Here is a 17,862-nt window from a genome sequence, read left to right as displayed (position 1 = left end):
ATCTATTTTTGGCTGCATTGGGTCTTTGTTGCTGCGCGCAGGCTTTCTCTAGTTGTGGTGAATGGGGGCTACTCTTTGTTGCAGCACGCAGGCTTCTCATTGCAGTGGCTTCTCTTGTTGCAGAACACAGGCGCTAGGCACACAGGCTTCAGTAGTTGTGGCATGCGGGCTTCAGTAGTTGTGGCTCGCAGGCTCTAGGACTCAGGCTCAGTAGTTGTGGCACGTGGGTTTAGGTGCTCTGCGGCATGTGGGATCTTCCCAGACCAGGGAATGAACCTGTGTCCCTTGCATTGGCAGGCAGATTCTTATCCACTGTGCCACTAGGGAAGGCCAAACATTAATTTTTGAATACCACATTTTTGTCAGTTTTCTGTATCGCAAATATATTGTACATTTTGTGGTTTGCCTTTTCAGTTTCTTAATAGTGTCTTTTGATGAATAAGAATTCTTAATTTCAGTGTAATCAAAGTACTCAATCTTTTATAGTTTACTGATTTGTGTCTTTCTTAAGAACTCATTAGTTAGCCACAGCAATCAGACAAGAAAAGGAAATGAAAGGAATATAAATTGGAAAGGAAGAAGTAAAACTGTCACTGTTTGCAGGTGACATGATACCGTACATGGAAAATCCTAAAGACATTGCCTAAACAACTACTAGAATGCATCAATGAGTAAGTTGCAGTTTACAAAATTAGTATACAGAAATCTGTTGCATTTCTATACACTAACAATGAACTATCAAAAAGAGAAATTAGGAAAACAATCCCATTCACAACCACATCAAAAAACAATAAAATAAACAATAAAATATCTGAGAATAAGTCTAAACAAGGAGGAGACCTGTACTCAGAAAACTGTAAGACAATGTTGAAAGAAATTGATGACACAATCAAATGGAAAGATATACTGTGCTCATAGATTTGAAGAATAATTATTGTTGAAATGAACTTACTACCCAAGGCAATCTATAGATTCAATACAATCCCTATCAAAATAGCAATGGCATTTTTCATAGAACTAGAAGTAACAATTCTAAAATTTGTATGGAAACACAAAAGATCCCAAATAGCCAAAACATTCTTGAGAAAGAACAAAGCTGGTGGTATCACTCTCTACAAAGCTACAGTAATCAAAACAGTATGATACTGGCACAAAAAACAGACACGTAGATCAATGAAGCAGAATAGAGAACCCAGGAATGTTCCCAAATTTGTATGTCTATTCAAGTCCTTTGCCCATTTTAAAATTCAGTTATTATTATTATTTGCTATTTGCTGTATAGTATGGTAGCTCTATATTTAACTTAAAAAAATCTAACAATCTGTTTTCCAAAGTGGCTGTAATATTTTATGTGCATGCCAGCACTGTATGAGGGCTCTAACTTCTCCCTATCTTCATCTACACTTGTTATTGTCTGATGTTTTATTATATCCATTCTAGTGGGTGTGAAGTGGTATTTCATTGTGGTTTTAATTTACATTTACTTAATCACTAATGACATTGAGCACCTTTTCCTGTGCTAATTAGCTATTTGTATGTCTTCCTATAAAAGTCTTTGCAAATCTTTTGCCATTTTTTGATTGAGTTGTTTGTCTTATTTATTATTGAATTGTAAGAGTTCTTTATGTATTATGGGTACAAGTCCTCTGTATGATTTGCACACATTTTTCTCCATCTATGGTTTGTCTTTTCATTCTCTTAATACTGTGTTTTGAAGCATAAACTCAAAAAGTTTCCATTTTAATGAAGCCCAATTTATCAATTTTTTCTTTTATGCCTTGTGCTTTTGGTGTCATATCTAGGAACTCTTTGCCTAACCCAAAGTCATGAAGATTTTCTCCTCTAATTTTTTTTAGCAAATTTATAGTTTTAGTTCCTATATTTAGGTCTATGTTCCATTTAAAGTTAATTTCTTTGTGAGGAGAGGATCTAAGTTTTCGTTTGTTTTGGCTTTTTTTTTTTCTTTCCATACAGACATCCAATTGTCCTGGCACCACACACCATGTTTTTAAAAAGACTATCTTTTCCTCACTGAAGTGAATTGTCTTGGCACATTTGCTGAAAATCAACCATAAATGTAAGGGTTAATTTCTGGACTCTCAATTCTATTCCATTGATCTATATGCTTAGCTCATTGCCAATACCACACCATCTTTTTAAAAAAAATTTTATTGGAGTATAGTTGATTTACAATGTTGAATACCACACCATATTGATTCCTATAGCATTGTAGTAAGTTTTGAAATCTTGAAGTGTTAAGTTCTTCAACTTTGTACTTCTTTTTCATAATTCTTTTTGGCTATTCTATAGAACTTTTACATTCATACATACATTTTTGGATCACCTTGTCAATTTCCACATAAAAAGCCTAAAAGCATTTGTCAAAAACTGTGAAAAGTCTGAGATTTCACTCTATTGCAAGCTAACAAGTTACAGAAAAAGTGTACAGACTCCTACTTTAATCTAATATTCCAAGGTCTTTTTGTCCCAATTTCAATCTTCCTATTCTTTTTTTTTTTTTTTTTTTTTTTTGCGGTATGCGGGCCTCTCACTGTTGTGGCCTCTCCCATTGCAGAGCACAGGCTCTGGACGCGCAGGCCCAGCGGCCATGGCTCACGGGCCCAGCCACTCCACGGCATGTGGGATCTTCCTGGACCGGGGCAAGAACCCGTGTCCCCTGCATCGGCAGGCGGACTCTCCACCACTGCGCCACCAGGGAAGCCCTTCCTATACATTTTTAAAAATATTTATTCATTTGGCTGTGCTGGGTCTTAGTTGTGGCATGCAGGATCTTTGTTGAGGCAGGTGGGATCTTTAGTTGCAGCATGTGGGATCTTTTAGTTGCGGCATGTGGGATCTAGTTCCCTGACCAGGGATGGAACCCGGGCCCCCTGCATTGAGAGCGTGGAGTCTTAACCACTGGACCACGAGGGAAGTCCCGTAGTCATTCTTTTTAATTGCTTATTGTTGCCCTTACAAAATACTGAGTTTAGCTATTTAAATACATACCTTTGTTGATCTTTCCATAGGGATGCCCATTCCTACTATAGCTTCAAGCCAGACTCCTATCTATTCTTTAAGACCTCCAGATCAAACATCCTTCCTTTCCTCTCCTGTTTCTGCACCTTCTTCATATCTTCAGTTGGTAGTAATCTTTCCTATCTCTGACCTCCCATAGCACATTATCTCTATCTCTGTATGACCCAACACTTGTTTTCCTTTTGTTGTTTAATTACACATCTTATTTTTTTCAGTAGAACATGTATATTAATAATGTCTGTATCTCCCCTAGTATTCTTACACAGGGACTTGATCAATACATATATTTGCTGAATAGGGATACAGTTTTTTTTGTGTGTATGATTTTCCTGTTCCTGACATTAGGTGAATGTGCTCAAACCATAGTACAAAGAAATCCCAGGCTTTAAAGTTAAATAGGATTCTGGGTATGTGGCTTATCAATTAATTCTTTGAACAAGTATTCAACCAGAGGTCTATCTTATCCTCTGCTTTGAAACAATCTTGTGTTAACATGCTATGAAGTACAATAATACAGACAACCAAAAGAACTTGTTCATTCATTGTTTCTCCATGAAACTTCTCTTTATTTCTGTTCTGACCTCTTTGATACGTGGATTGATATTGTGGAAGGAAGACTTGCATTAAGGATCTGTACCTTAGCTCATTCAGTGAGCTAGCATTTACAAATTATTGTGCAAAGCAGGCTGTGATCAGTGGCATTACCTACTAGATGTATAGGTGCTACCATGCTCCCAAATATTTGAAAGATTAATTTTTTAAGTGAATGACAGTGATAGCTTTATTAGATACTTTCTTTCTTTCTTTCTTTCTTTCTTTCTTTCTTTCTTTCTTTCTTTCTTTCTTTCTTTCTTCCCTTCCTTCTTCCTTTTTTTCTTTCAAGAATAACAGAATAGGGCTTCCCTGGTGGTGCAGTGGTTAAGAACCTGCTGCCAACACAGGGGACATGGGTTCAAGGCCTGGTCCAGGAAGATCCCACATGCCACAGAGCAACTAAGCCCACGCGCCACAACTACTGAGCCTGCGCTCTAGAGCCCATGAGCCACAACTAGTGAGCCCACGTGCCACAACTACTGAAGCCCACGTGCCTAGAGCCCATGCTCTGCAACAAGAGAAACCACCACAATGAGAAGCCCGCACACCGCAACCAAGAGCAGCCCCCGCTAGCCGCAACTAGAGAAAGCTTGTACAGCAATGAAGACCCAATGCAACCAAAAAAAAATTAAAAAAAAAAAAAGAATAACAGAATAAAATGAACTATAGGCCCCTCAAAGCAAGTTTAAATGATTTGACCAGATTCCAGCATGGAATAAAGTTTCCATACTTCATCTGAAATCTTGCACTAATTCTTCCAATGTTTCCTGGAAAATTCCTAGAACTTGGAATAGAATGTGTGAATTATGCTAAGCAGAGCACCTGACTAGCTCACAACAGAGTTTGAACTACTTTTTCTAAAATTTTTAATTTTTTAAAAAATTGAGGAATAATTGACATACATTATATTATTTTCAGGTGTACAACATAATGATTCAGTATTTGTTTATGACCTATTTTTTTTCTATTGGTACAGTGAGCCAAATGTTCCTATAGTATACATATACATAATAATATGAAAATAATATGTCTAAAGGGAGATTGACAGAAATCCTATAGTAGAATATCAGGGTCTCTCTTTAGGAAATGATAGGTTCTATTTTGATATAGGGAAATAATTCCTCTTTGACAGACCTCACTAAAACTTGGACTATACAACTACTTCTCTTGATCTTATCTTATAGAAGAAAGCTATGATAATAAATAAGGCCAATGAAGGTTTTGTTATTTTGTTGCCTGAGGGTTTTCCTGAAGTTTCTCCATAAGATACACCTGTATTACAAAACTATTAGATTCTTCTTCTGTCTTAGAAATCTTCAAAGATTTCCACTTTAGCAGAATGTGGCAATGATAATAACTTGGGGTACTACGACAAAAATCTGTTTTCCTTAGGTCTCTCATATGTAGTGTCCTTAGGTGAGGACGAGGATGTTCACTATCCTCTATTGTGCAGCTCAACTGCTCATCTCCTTAGCATAAACACTGGTTTGAAAAACATTTTGGTTAGCACATGTAGAAGCCAGGGAGTTTTCTCTTCCCAACTCAACAGTGAGTAAAAGCTTTTCAGGACTTCCCTGGTGGCGCAGTGGTTGAGAATCCGCCTGCCGGTGCAGGGGACGCGGGCCCGAGCCCTGGTCGGGGAGGATCCCGCATGCCGCTGAGCCCGTGCGCCACAACTACTGAGCCTGCGCTCTAGAGCCCATTTAAAAAGAAAGAAAGAAAAAAAGCGTTTCAGTAAAGTTCTTTCTGGCAAAATCTGTTTTCATAGCAAATTACTCAAACCAGGTCCTCTTCCTTTACGCTTCCTCTGCTTGCAGCGCTCCTACCACTCTTCTCAAAACTGGGGAACTCTTACTCATCCTTCAAGATTCAGCTCAAATGTCACTCCCTGGTGGAAGCTTCCTCAACATGGCAGACCGAGCCGGTTCCTCCCTCTCAGCTCACAGCTCGGCCTTTACCAGTGTAACAGGATTATCTGTTTTCGGGTGGGTCTCGCCCCCAGGGTGTGAGCTTCGAGGTTGGGGACTGTGTCTTTCATTTTTCTGTTTGTGTAGTCCAGCATGTGACACACAGTAGGCTCAGTAAAGTTGAGTGACCGAAACTCTATTACCGGCACCTTCTTCCACAAGAAGCAATAATATCCCATCCAGGTTACTGTCGACGTTCCACAGGAGCCCAACTGCAAGAGCTCCAGATGGCACACCGGTTCCCGCCAACCCAGCGTTTAAAAACAAACAGCTGCGGACGCTAGGCAATAGAAGGTGGCCCTCACTAGGACCGCCTTTCCTCAACCCAGGTGGGTTAATACCCGCCAGCTGAGCCGCCAAAGGCGAGTTTGGAGTTCGCTCAGTTGAGGGAAACGCTTTCCTTGAGTAAACTCAGCGTCCTTGAGGTATTCTCCAACTCTGGGCTGGAGACGCTGTCCGCTTTTTTCTAACGGTGACAGGAAATCAAGGAAAAACGTGGGATTCAAAGATTTGGGGGGGGTAACTCTGCTCGCAGCCACTCAGATTCGAAGCTCGCGGTTGATCCCGAGCTGACGTCTGTGAGGACCCGCGCCTTACACTCTGCGTCGCCTGCCCCCAGGCTCAACGCCCACCCCATGCAGCCACTCCCTCAACCGCCCGCCCTCTTCGCGCCCCGCCCAACTCCTGAGCGGAGAGCCACCATTCTCGCGAGAACTCAGCTAATCTCGCCTTTTTGAACAGCGGGACCTCGCGAGAAGCAGCTTAGGAGCCGGCCTGTAACCTGCTGGGGCGGCTCTTCTAGTCGCAGCTGCCGCAGCGCCCGCCGCCTCAGACACCTCCGGACGGATCCAGTTGTGGGGGAAGCGGAGTTGTCGCTGGCCCCGGCCTGTGCCTGGACACTCAAGGGGGACTACAGGTTCGAGGGTGACTGGACTCAGCTGGAGAACTCGGTGGGGGCGGCGCTGGAGGCTGGGCTTTGGTGGGGACGGAGGGCGAGTTTGGGCTTGAGAGCCGGACTCCTCTGGTGGTGGTCTGGACGTCCCGGACCCTGCTAGGGGACCGTGGGTGAGGTTCTGGGCTCTGGCCGCTGGCGCCCAGTTCGGAGAGGCAGGGAAGGGAGTTGGGTTTCGGGGGTGCTGTTTTTGGGTTGGGAGTCCTGAGGCCTTTCCCCGGAGATGAAGGCGGTACCCTTAACCCTCCTTAACAGGGCAGAGGAACAGTTGTGCGCCGCCCCTTTTCTGTCATCCTGGGTTAACGCCGCGAGGTCCTGAGGAGGGTGCATCACAGTAGGAGCTAAGGTGGCCCGAGTCTCGCTTTGGGTGAAGAGTGAGACCCCAATAAGGTGTTAAGTGGTTTTATGCTGTAATGGTATCACGTGCGGTAACGCTTTGTTTTCCCCAAACTTGCACAGAAAAGCTGCTTATTTTTTTCTTTTTCAGATTCAAGTCTCCTAACACCCTTTATCCTCGGGAATGGGGTGCAGGGAGGTGAGACATCACTTAGTAATTTGTTAGTGTGGGCGCAATGTGACCATCACTGGGCTTCACAGATTTCCTACTAATCTTTCTCCTCAGTATTTTGAGTTCATGATAAGTCACTAGTCCTGACATGCTAAAGATAGAGCATCACTCGCTTGTCGCTTTATGCACTTAGCATATAAAATTTACTTAAATGTTTTTTAATCTTTAAGAGTCTTCATGCTTTTTATTTAAATTAATATCAGAGAAAAATCACAGTATATTGATTTTCTTTGGACAACTGGGTACACCCCCGCCCTACAATTTGATCAAGACTTTAGAGAGGGAGTTACAGATAAATTTTGAATGAAATAGATTGTAGAAATTGGTATAAGAGATATAAGGAGTGCAACTATACCGGCCAAAAAAGTTTCTGTACTGGAGAGCCCGTCCAGGACTGAAGCCCAAGCCTTGAAAATGAGGACTCTAGTTGTCATTAGAATACAAAGCGGAAAGCAGTAGAAAATACTTGGGGGGGGATTTGATGGTGGATAAAGACTGTTAAAAAAGTGTGTGAGGAGAATTATTTTTGAAGGTGTAAATGTGTTTCATAAATTTCCTAACATTTCTCAGAGTTTATGACCTAAGTGCTATTGTTACACACAAAAAAGTGGGAAGGAAGGTTCTGAAGCATGGAGTATGGCAAGGAACCATGGAGTCAGGAAAGCTTTCAGTGTCTTGACAATGTTTTTGGGATTTCACCTTTTATTTTCTCCCAAAAAAACTTTCAGATGGACTTTTTACATTCTGTATGTCACCCTTCCACCAATCTGAATTTTTTTCTTTCTCAACCTTTCTTCTAAGCCTTGTGAAAATTTTTTATTATTAACCATGGAGTTACAAACCAGTATGTCCTGCTTTATGGCTTTTTACATTAGGTGGCTTAGTGAAGTGTTGAAGTGATCTGGAAAATATTATGCACCTTTCAGAGGAATAGGTTATAAATAGCAAACTCACATGCCTCCAGATACTACACATATGAAAACAAAAATGAGTGAAATACACTAAAGAGTTTATGCCTCATCTAAGAGGGATATCCAGTTCTCACGTTCACCTGATCAGTGCCATAATGAATATGGGCCCAGTGTTCAGCCTTCTCAAGAGAACACAGGAAATCTAAATTTTTGCTTGCGGGTCTCCTGACTTTTAAAAATATTGACAGCTACTTGAAACAGTTAAAAATAACTTCATGTGGCCCAAGCAAACCCAAACCTGTCAGTAGTTGTATCCTGCTCTCCAGGTTTGGACCTGTGTTATGAGTAAGAATTAATAAATTTTACAACTGGAAAAAAAAAGATTTAAAGTAAGTATGCCAATTAGTTTGGAATTTCAGACCTAGGAGTAATTGGGGGAAAATGTCAACTCTTAATTGAAAACAGGTGAGTTTAATAGGCAAGTTTAATAGCCTTTAAATATGGTAGGGCAGATTGAACTGATACTTAGTAATATTTTAACTGGAAATAACTGAAGAAAAACCCTCTCAGTATATATGGTTTAATAACTGAGGGTTCTGAGCAAAGCAAAGGTATCTTGTAAGGGAATTGATTTATTGAGAAGCCCTTTATTGTATTTGCGATTAATATGTAAAATAAATCTAGAAGACCCTCTACTGACTCATCTATGGTTTTGAATGTTTACTGTTTGCTGTACCATCACACTTTGTCTTCCCAGTAATTGACTTTTATTGGAAGCAATATTGATTCCTTGGATTTTATTCCGTGGCCGATGGTGTAGGGGGGAGGGGCATGGTGAGGGGAAGAAATGGGAAGGGGAAAGTGTGAGGTGAAGCAAGCACTCATGTGCTTCTCTTTTACATTGTGCATTACAAGATTGATTTGAGTTAGCTAGTTTTTCTTGTTAAGAAGAATGGGTACTTTGATTGATTAAACACAGTGCCTTATACATAGGAGAGCTTAATGATATTTGTGGAATTGAGCCCCAGGGATTAAACCACATTTATCCATTAGTGGGAAGTACTTTAATCACATAATCTGATTCATTCTTAGTTGGGCTGCGGGGAATGGGAGTTTAGAGGTCAGTCCTAGGAAAGAAGTGAATCTTAGGCTTATAGAGGGCAAGGTGAAGTCTTCCATGGGAGTAAGGGTGAGAAAGGAGGCTAGGTGAGGGGAGAGAGTTTGAAAAAGCAAGATAGAAATGGTCAAGTACCACTTAGTCTACCGTGCAGTTTTACAAAGAGCTCTGCTTTTTACAACTAAATTTATCATAACTTATGCAAAGACTTCATAGAATATTGTTTTTTTTAATAGATCTTCATTGGAGTATAATTGCTTCACAATACTGTGTTAGTTTCTGTTGTACAGCAAAGCGAATCAGCCACATGCATACACATGTCCCCATATCCCCTCCCTCTTGAGCCTTCCTCCCATCCTCCCTATCCCACCCCTAGGTCATGGCAAAGCACCGAGCCGATCTCCCTGTGCTATGCTGCTGCTTCCCACCAGCCAGCTATTTTACATTCGGTAGTGTATATATGTCGTTGCTACTCTTACTTCTCCTCAGCTTCCCCCTCCCACCCCATGTCCTCAAGTCCATCCTCTATGATCCTCTATGTCTACCTCTTTATTCCTACCCTGCAACTAGGTTCATCAGTACCTTTTTTTTTTCTAGATTCCATTTATATGCGTTAGCATACGGTATTTGTTTTTCTCTTTCTGACTTCACTCTGTATGGCAGACTCTAGGTGTGTCCACCTCACTACAAATAACTCAGTTTTGTTCCTTTTTATGGCTGAGTGACATTCCATTGTATATATGCGCCACATCTTTATCCATTCATCTGTTCACCCACCTCCTAGAGTAACGAAATAGAGTATTGGTTTTTAATCAGGACTACTTTGGGAGTTTGCAGACTTAGTTTTCTTTCTTTTAGCCCAGTCTTCTTAGGTCAAGTTAGTCTAATACCTCTTCACCCAATCCTTGCCTCTCTCTGGTGTGGGAAGTGAAATAGGAGAAGATGTGTATTCTGTGAGATGTTCCTCTTTGAGAGTTTAAAAAACATCCTGAAGAATCTGTTATGTATTTTTGGAGATTATGTTTGTTGAAGGAAGAACCATCATTTTCCCCTCCCCATGTTTCTACATGACTTGTAAAGTAAGGAAGTTCTCTTGGAAGTAGCTTTCCCCCTTCTTTCAACTCCTTGGGTGAGATGCCCTCTCAAGGAAGGATTAGGTGAGGACTGGAGAAGGAATTGAGTATGCTTTTGCTCAGTGACATCTGGTTCTGTTTTTAGAGCTCTCAATTCTTAGGACATAACATTCTCTACTCCCCTGTAGGGTGGATTTATCTGAGCAGCCTGGACCCTATGAGGGAGAAGAAAATAAACGTATACAGTTCTAAGTTTAATTTACAATTGAAGTTAATAGGTAGCTGTTTTGGCCACTGATTTCAGCTATAATTTTACCTTTGTCTGACTCCTTTGTTTCTTTGTTGGTTATAAACCCACAGTAAGGGAGAAGGATGCTCATTAATGGAAGAAGAACTATTTTGAAATCTTGTCTCCTCTTGGATAGAATGTTAATTAGGGTTTAAGCTAATGTTGCATTTCCCTACTATGGCTTGCTCTGGTTTGCTTTGGCATCTTGAAACTGAGAACTGCCTTGTTAAGCAGGTAGCAATCTAGAGCTCAGAGGTGGAAGGTAAGCAATCAGAATTCAAAGAGATCCTCTTTGGGAGAGGATTAAGAGGTTGGTAAATGTTCGATGTAAGCAGTGAGAATACAATGAGCTAAAATACTTGAAATAGTAGAAACTTGACATTAAAGAGGAAAGATTTTATGTGGAATATGTGACCTTATGTCACAGAAGATTTCTGAAGATTTGTAAGATGCTAAAAGGTATCTATGCCAATAAAAGCATCTTTTTAAATCCTAATTAATAGTTTAATTATATTTTTCTGTTTAAAAATGTAAGATATCTGATTACATGGTACTTATTTTTATCTTTGTAGTTGAAATGAATGGTCTGTTAGTACTTTTGGTCATGAACTGAAATTAACATTTGTTATTTGGTTGAGGGTGAGTCTGTCATAGTGAAGTACTAATTGAAGTACTTGATTAGAAACTATGAATAACACTTTTCTAAGGTCATTTAACATTGTAATCATACTTTTCTTTTCATTGTAATCATACTTGGAATACCTTATTTGGGATCACTTAGATCTGTGTTTAAAGCCGACTGTTAGCTTTATGACATAAGTTAGTTAACTACTCTGAGCTGTTGTTGGCTCACATGAAAAATGGAGGTAGAACACAATTGTCAGGAGTTTAAGAATGAAATTAAATAAAATATACACAAGGGCTATGTAAATAGTAAAGTGAATATAACTTGTTAGCACTTTGTACTGTGTTTATGCTCAGAAAATAGCATACTGTCTGGTGATCTTAAGACACATCAGGGGAATTTACATTTACATCTAGCTGTCTCATTTGTAGGGAACAAATTCAAATGGCTATTTGCAGCCTTGACAATATGACTCTTCCACTGGAAATTACAAAAGTTTTTTTTTCTTTTTCTTTATTCTAGTCCACAATGAACAGTAGGAACCTCTTTCTTTTCATGTTGGCATTGACTATCCATTGACACATCTGGTATTCTAAGTAATCTTTTAAAAATTGAAATATAGTTGATGTACAATATTATGTTAATTTCAGGTATACTACATAGTGATTTGACATTTGCATATATTGTGAAATGACAATAAGTCCATTAACTATCTGTCCTGATAAAACTTACTGTATAATAGTACTGACCATATCCTTATGCTGTATATTACGTCTCTGTGGCTTGTTTCGTAACTGGAGGATTGTACCTCTTAATCCCCTTCACCTATTTCAACCCCCCACCTGTCTCCCCTCTGGATACCACCTGTTTGTTCTCTGTATCTGTGAGTCTGTTTTCATTTTGTTTTGTTTTTTAGATTCCACATATAAGTGAGATCATATGGTATTTGACTTATTTCATTATAGTATAATACCCTCTAGATCCATCCATGTTGTTGCAAATGGCAAGGCTTCTTTTTTTTAATGGCTGAAAAGTATTCCGCTGTATTTATATACCACATCTTCTTTATCCATTCGTCTATTGATGGGAACTTAGGTTGCTTCCATACCTTGGCTCTTGTAAATAATGCTTCATTGAACATAGGGTGCACATATTTTTTCAAATTGGTGTTTTTGTCTTCTTCAGGTAAATACCCAGAAGTTAAATTGCTGGATCATATGGCAGTTCTATTTTTAATTTTTTTGAGAAACCTCTATACTGTTTTTCCTTCTGGCTGTACCAGTTTACATTTCCACCAACAAGGCACGAGGGTTCCCTTTTCTCCATCCTTGCCGATACTTGTTATTTATTGTTTTGTTGATGATAGCCATTCTGACAGGTGTGAGGTGGTATCTCATTGTGGTTTTAATATGATTAGTGATCTTTTCCTGTGTCTGTTGGCCAGCTGTATGTCTTCTTTGGGAAGATGTCTAGGTCCTCTGCCTATTTTTTAATTGGGTAGTTTGTTTTTTTGATGTTGAGTTGTATGAATTCTTTGTATATTTTGAATATTAACCCATTGTTGGATATGTTGTTTGCAAATATCTTCTCCCATTCAGTAGGCAGCCTTTTCAGTTTGTTGATAGTTTCCTTTGCTGTACAAAAGCTTTTTAGTTTGATGTAATCATATTTGTTTATTTTTCTTTAGTTTCTCTTGCCTGAGGAGACAGATCCAAGAAAATACTGCTAAGACTTACGTCAGAGAGCTTACTGCCTATGTTTTCTTATAGGAGTTTTATAGTTTCAGGTCTTACATTTAAGTCTTTATTCCATTTTGAGTTTGTTTCGGTATATGCTATGAAAAATTAGTACATTTTGATTGTATGTAGCTGTCCTGTTCTCCCAACACCATTTATTGAAGAGGCTGTCTTTTACTCATTGTATATTCTTGCCTCATTTGTTGTAGATTAATTGACCATATAAGTGTGAGTCCATTTCTGGGTGCTGTATTCTGTTTGTTGATCTGTGTGTCTGCTTTGATTTGTAGTGTAGTTTGAAATCAGGGTGCATGATATTCCAGCTTTGTTCTTCTTTCTCAAGATTGTTGGCTATTTGGGATCTTTTATTTCCATACAAATTTTAGAATTACTAGTTCTAGTTCTGTGAAAAATACCATTGGTATTTTGATTTAGACTGCCTTGGGTTATATGGTCATTTTAACAATATTAATTTTTCTATGAGCATGGTAAATCTTTCCATTCGTTTGCGTTGTCTTCAGTTTTCTTCAATGTCTTATAGTTTTCTGGGTCCAGGTCTCTTATCTCCTTAGATGTATTCTTAGTTATTTTATTCTATTTGATGCAGTTGTTAATGAGATTGTTTTCTTAATATCTTTTTCTGATAGTTTATTGTTAGTGTATAGAAATGCACAGATTTCTGTATACTGATTTTGTATCTTGCAACTTTACTGAATTTATTAGTTTAGCGGTTTTTAGTAATGTGTTTAGGATTTTCTATACTTAAAACATGTCACCTGTAAACTGGGACAGTTTTATTTCTTCCTTTCTAATTTGGATTCCTTTTAATTCTTTTTCTTGTCTGGTTGCTATGGCTAGGATTGCCAACACTATGTTGAATAAAAGTGCGAGAATGGGCATCCTTGTCTTGGTCCTGATTTTAGATGAAGTGCTTTCAGCTTTTCACTGTTGAGTATGGTGTTGGCTGTGGTTTTGTAATATATGGCCTTTAATATGTTGAGGTATGTTCCCTCTATACCCACTTTGTTGAGAGTTGTTATCATAAATGGATTTGAAATTTGTCACAGGCTTTTTCTGCATCTGTTGAGATGATAATATGATTTTTATTCTTCAGCTTGTTACTGTGGTGTATCACTTTGATTTGCGTTTATTGAAAAATCCTTGTATCCCTGGGATAAATCCCACTTGATCATGGTATATGATCCTTTTTATGTATTGTTGAATTCAGTTTGCTCATGTTTCGTTGAGAATTTTTGCATCTGTGTTCATCAGAGATACTGGCATGTAATTTACTTTGTGGTATCTTTGCATGGTTTTGGTATCAGGGTGATAATGGCCTTGTATAATGAGTTAAGAAGCATTCCTCCCTCTTCAATTTTTTTGTAATAGTTTAGGAAGGATGAGTGTTAACTCTTCTTTAAATGTTTTGTAGAATCCACCTGTAAAGCTGTCTGCCTGGACTTTTGTTTGTTGGGAGTTTTTGTTTTTTTTAATTGATGCAATTTCATTACTGGTAATTGGTCTGTTCATATTTTTTTATTTCTTCCTGATTCATTTTTGGGAGATTTTTATGTTTCTAGGAATTTATCCATTTCTTCTAGATTGTCCATTTTATTGGCATATATTTGTTCTTAGTAATCTCTTACGATCCTTAGTGTTTCTGTGGTGTCATTTCTGATTTTATTTCTTTCATTTCTGATTTTATTCATTTGGGCCCTCTCTTTCTTGATGAGTCTGGTTAAAAGTTTATCAGTTTTGTTTATCTTTTCAAAGAACTCGTAATTTCATTGGTGTTTACTTTCTTAAAATTTTTAATTTTTTTAGTCTCTATTTCATTTACTTCTGCTCTGATATTTATGATTTCTTTCCTTCTCCTAATTTCGGGTTTGTTTGTTCTGCTTTTTCTAGTTCCTTTAGGTGTAAGTTTAGGTTGTTTCTTTGAGAGCTTTCTTGTTTCCTGAGGTAGGCTTGTATCACTACAAGCTTCTTTCATAGAACTGCTTTCGATGTGTCCCAGAGACGTGGATTGTTGTATTTCCATTTTCATTTGTTTCCAGGTATTTTTTGATTTCCTCTCTGATTTCCTCAGTAAACCATTGGTTGTTTAGTAGCATGATTTTTTAGCCTTCCCATGTTTGTGTCTTTTGTAGTCTTTTTCTTGTAGTTTGTTTCTAGTCTCATACTGTTTCCAGAAAAGATACTTAATATAATTTCAGTATTCTTAAATTTATTGAGGCTTGTTCTGTGGCCTAGCTTCTGATATGTCCATTTGTGCCAAAAAGAATGTGTATTCTGCTGGTTTTGGATGAAATGTTCTATACATATCTATTAAATCCATCTGGTCTAATGTGTTATTTAAGGCCAATGTTTCCTTATTGATTTTCTGTCTGGATGATCTGTCCATTGATGTAAGTGAGGTGTGAAAGTTTGCTACTGTTATTGTATTAGTGTCAGTTTCTCTGTTTTTGTTTATTAATATTTCTTTTATGTATTTAGGTGCTCCTATGTTGGGTGCATATATATTTACAATTGTTATATCCTCTTGTTGGCTTGACCTGTTTATCATAATATAATGTCCTTCTTTTACTCTTGTTACAGTCTTTGTTTTAAAGTCTATTTTGTCTGATACAAGTATTGATACTCCAGCTTTCTTTTCCTTGCCACTTGCATGGAATACCTTTTTCCATCCCCTCAATATCAGTCTGCATATAACTTTAAATCTGAAGTGAGTCTCTTGTAGGAAGCATATATATGGTTTTTTCTTTTTTTTTAATCTGTTCAGCCACTGTCTTTTGAATGGAGCGTTTAGTCCATTTACGTTAATTACTGATAGGTATATACTTTTTCCATTTTAATTCTTTGCTGGTTGCTTTTGTAGTTCTTTGTAGTTCTTCTCTTCTTTTGCTTTCTTCCCTTGTGATTTTTTTTTTTTTTTTTTGCGTTACGCGGGCCTCTCACTGTTGTGGCCTCTCCTGTTGCGGAGCACAGGCTCTGGACACGCAGGCTCAGTGGCCATGGCTCACGGGCCCAGCCGCTCCGTGGCATGTGGGATCCTCCCAGACCAGGATTGCACCTGTGTCCCCTACATCGGCAGGCGGACTCTTAACCACTGCGCCACCAGGGAAGCCCTTTCCCTTGTGATTTGATGACTGTCTTTAGTGTTATGTTTGAATTTTATTTTTTTGTGTGTGTCTGTATCTATTATAGGTTTTTGGTTTGTGGTTATGATGAGGTTAACAAATAGCTATATGCACGTGTGTGTGTGCACACACACACGTATGTGATTGTTTTAAGTTGATAGATCTCTTAATTTTGAACAGATTCTAACCACCCTGAATTTTTACCCCCTGCACATTTAATATTTTTCACATCATATTTAAAATCTTTTTGTTGTTGTGTCTTATTATGGATATATATTACTACTTTTGTCTTTAGCCTTCCTATTAGCTTTATAATGGTTGATCTATTACCTTTACTGTATGTTTGCCTCTACAAGTGATATTTTTCCTTTCATAATTTTCATATTTCTAGTGGTGGCCTTTCTGTTTAGAGAAGTTCTTTCAACATTTCTTGTAAAGCTGGTTTAGTGATGCTGACCTCATTTAGGTTTTGCTGGTCTGTAAAAGTCTGTTTCTGCTTCAAATCTGAGTGATAACCTTGCTGGATAGAGTATTCTTGGTTCTAGGTTTTTTTCTTTCATCACTTTGAATATATCAGGCCAGTCACTCTGGCCTGCAGCTTCTTCTGAAAAGCTGATAGTCTTTTCGGAGTTCCTTGTATGTAACTAGTTGGCTTTTCTTTCACTGCCTTTAAGATTCTCTATCTTTAACTTTTGCCATTTTAATTATAATTTGTTTTGGTGTGGACATCTTTGGGTTCATCTTGTTTGGGACTTTCTGTGCTTCCTGAACCTGAGTGTCTTTTCCTTTCCTAGGTTAGGGATATTTTCAGCTGTTATGTATTCAAGTAAGTTCTCTGCCCTCTGTCTCTCCCTCTTCTCCTTCTGGGACCCCTATAATGTTAGTATGCTTTATGTTGTCCCAGAGGTCTCTTAAACTAAGCTTATTTTTAAAAATTCTCTTTTGTTTTTTTCTCTTCAGCATGGGTGATTTCCAGTACTGTCTTCCAGATTGCTGATCTGTTTTGCTGTATGATCTAATGTACTGTTGGTTTCTTGTAGTGTATTTTTTATTTCACTTTATTGTATCTGTTTGGTCCTTCTTTGTATTTTCCAGCTATCTGTTTGGTTCTTTGTATTTTCCAGCTGTTTCCAGCTTCTCACCATGTTCATTCATTCTTCTCCTGAGTTTGTTGAGTATCTTTATGATCACTACCTACCTTGAACTCTTTATCAGGTAGATTGTTTGTCTTCACTTCATTTAGTTCTTTTTCTGAGGCTATGCGTCTTGTTCACTCATTTGGAATATATTCCTCTATCTCCTCATTTGGCCAAATCGCTTTATTTCTTTTGGTGTATTAGGTAGGCTGCTTATGTTTCCTGATCTTGAAGTGGCCTCATGTAGGAGATGTCCTATGGGACCCAGCAGCACACTCCACTCTGGTCACCAGAGCTCTGTGCTCTAGAGGTGCCTCTTATGTAGGCTGCATGAACCTTTATGTTGTGCTGGGGCTGAGTACTGTGATTGTGCTGGTAGGCAGGGCTGTCTGCTGTCCAGTTAGCTGTGCCTTATGTGGTGGCTGCAAGCCTCCTGGAGGGCAGGGTTGGCTTCTTGTGTGGCTCCCTACAGGGCCTGGTGGGCACAGGGCTGGTGCTGGCTCATTGGAGGGTTGTGTTGGGTTCCTGGCACTAATCGGCTAGAGGGAGGATTCCAAAATGGAGCTTGTCTGTACTGGTGTTATCATGGTAGAACAAGCTCCAGAAAATGGCTGTTGCCATCATTTCCTCCCCCAAGGGGTGTCCCATTTGCCTCCTACCTCTCTGGGAGGCTCTCCAAGATCAGCAGGTGGGTCTCACCCAAGCGCCTTTCAAA

At 38.9% G+C, this 17,862-nt stretch overlaps 1 protein-coding gene across 1 annotated transcript in view; it reads left to right on the top strand.

The window, feature by feature from the left end:
• The first annotated feature begins 6,413 nt into the window (after positions 1-6,413).
• The window catches only part of BTBD10 (BTB domain containing 10), a 71,866-nt gene continuing 60,417 nt past the window's right edge, over positions 6,414-17,862 (top strand). The window contains exon 1 of the mRNA XM_082845261.1: positions 6,414-6,516. The gene's annotated coding sequence lies outside the window, so the exon portion shown is untranslated. The remainder of the gene's footprint in view (positions 6,517-17,862) is intronic.

The sequence above is a fragment of the Leucopleurus acutus genome (genome assembly GCF_964270905.1).
Source record: "Leucopleurus acutus genome assembly, chromosome: 8".
Classification (NCBI taxonomy): Eukaryota; Metazoa; Chordata; class Mammalia; order Artiodactyla; family Delphinidae; genus Leucopleurus; species Leucopleurus acutus.
This window is presented reverse-complemented; position numbering and strand designations above follow the sequence as displayed.